Source organism: Tupaia chinensis, unplaced genomic scaffold (genome assembly GCF_000334495.1).
Source record: "Tupaia chinensis unplaced genomic scaffold, TupChi_1.0 Scaffold000387_1, whole genome shotgun sequence".
In the NCBI taxonomy this organism is placed as follows: Eukaryota; Metazoa; Chordata; class Mammalia; order Scandentia; family Tupaiidae; genus Tupaia; species Tupaia belangeri.
Window position 1 is genome coordinate 1,725,677 of NW_006159889.1, and position 2,103 is coordinate 1,727,779.

At 53.4% G+C, this 2,103-nt stretch overlaps 1 long non-coding RNA gene across 4 annotated transcripts in view; it reads left to right on the top strand.

Moving 5' to 3' along the window:
• The first annotated feature begins 102 nt into the window (after positions 1 to 102).
• LOC102491463 (uncharacterized) overlaps positions 103 to 2,103 on the top strand; it is a 37,560-nt gene continuing 35,559 nt past the window's right edge. For all 4 annotated transcript variants that reach the window (XR_003550282.1, XR_003550283.1, XR_001370763.2 and 1 more), the window contains exon 1: positions 103 to 369. This is a non-coding gene — a long non-coding RNA (uncharacterized LOC102491463). The remainder of the gene's footprint in view (positions 370 to 2,103) is intronic.

The window sequence follows — 2,103 nt, forward strand, 5'->3', positions numbered from 1 at the left end:
CCTTTGCGTCCCATCCCCTCCCCCTGGGCCGACTTTCAGGCTCCTCCTTCCAGGGAATAAAATTACAAGTCGCTTAAGCTTTCAGATGATTGATCCCCCAAGAACCCCTGGGAGTGGGCTCCACCAAGGAGCCCCCTTCTTCGCCTCGGTCTCTCTGCTCTCCAGCTGGGGCCCTTGGAGAAAGCAGATGTCGCCCCCTTCGGGCTGTGCTGGAATGAAGCCAGAAGGCTTGGGGCACTTCGGGGGGCTGGGGCTGGAGTTAGCCCGCCAGGCCCCTGGCCTTCTGCGCCTGCGTTCCCCCTTGAGAGAAGTCAGAACAAATTCCATTCCCTTTGGAGCAGCGCCGCTAGAGATTCTGGGCACAGCTGGGTAAGGCCTGGGTCCTGTTCCTTGGGACTGGAGGGGTGGGGGGAACCCTTTCATCAGAAACTCTCTTTGGACCACTGGTTTGTTTGGCCCTACTCTGGTGGTGGTGTTTGGTGGGCTGCAGTTGCCAACCTGTCTCCTTCCCCTGGAGACACACCCCTGGTTCTAATCCCAGCTAAAGAAGCCTTTGCCAAAGGAATTTAATTGAGCCTCAGTTTCCTTCAAAAAGGAGAGAATGCGCTAAGGAAACGCACATGCCCATATAGAAAACACATCCTCCAAATGGTGGCTGGCTTGGGAATGGGCCTTCCACATTTGCTTACCTGTGAGAGCCACCAGCTTTCAGAGGAAAGGGTAAGTGAGTACTTACTGTCAGAGCATTGCTTCTCCAGCTCAGGGGGCATCTGCTCAGAGATGGGCCAAGCCTGGAGAGTGTCTCCACGCTGCTCGGAGTCCTCACCAGGCCAGGAAAACAGTTATATTTTTCCCCTGGGGACAATGAGCCTCCAAGAAGCTGAAGCACACGTGCCGAACTCGCGCAAGACCAATTGACAAGTGAGATCCCACTTTATTAATTTACCGTCAGAGACACTGAGCGAGATAACACGAATCAAGCACAGACCCTTCCTGCACTGCAAGCTCTCTCAGGTCACACACAGTCATTCTGCACGTCTTCCCTAAGGCCAGGAATGGACAAAGGCAGCTCCCTCCCATCACAGACCGTACAGCCTTACACATTGGACACTTGACCAGATCTGGGAAGACACTTCAGTCTCATCAGCAAGATTATTTCCATTTTTACTTTGTCCTCATCTAGCAGATCTGGCATGTTTGGGATTGTTATTCTCCTGTGAGCCAACTGCAGAAGTTTTCTGTGCCCAGGTGTGTGTGTGTGTGTGCCCACGTGTGCACGCCTCTGCCCAAGCAGTCTGTTGTGTCTGCGTCTATGTAGATAAGCCGGTGGAAGTGACTGTGTGTACCGTAGCTGGTCTTTGTGGCTGTGTCTGTGCCCAGCTTCTGGGACCAGGCAGATCGGATCCAAGCTCTCCTCATCTCTTCTGCCAGGACTTAACTCCCTCCATAAAATGTTTCTGCTATCTCCTTCCCTGCCTCCTCCCTGGGACTCGCAAAAAGGGCTACCACTGTCCTAGCTGGTAGTGTGGTAGTTAAGGCAGCTGGAGTCCGCATGACTGACTGCATGGTTCAAGGCCCAGACCTGGTGATCTGAAAAAACATGCTGGTGTGTGTGCACGTGTCCCCGAAATCTGAGAGGAGAAGGAACTGCAGTGTGGCCATTTCCCCTAGGGGGTGCTTTCTCACTTTCCTTTCTCTCTCTCTCTCTCTCTGAAGCGCATGCACACTATACCAAAATTTCAAAAACAGGTGGGGACTACCACTCAGGGAGGGACAATGAAGACTATTGAAGAGAAGGGAAAAGCGTGAGTGTGAGAGAGTGGGGAAAAGCCTTCCTTAGTCCTTCCCCCTGGAAGCTGTAGACTTGGGGTGGGAGTGGGCCCAGACATCGTCACCAAAGGTGTTCTGAGAACACTCAGTGATGATTCTGAACATTTTCATGGCCCAGGAAAAGTGGCGCTTCCCACCCACCCTAAGGAACTCACGCGAAGGGAGACAGGTGAAGGAGGCAGCGAGCTAGACCCAGGACTTGGGCTGGGGACAGGTAGCAGAAGAGGGGAGATTGGATGTTCACGTTCAGCCCTCGGAGGTGGTATCGGAAGA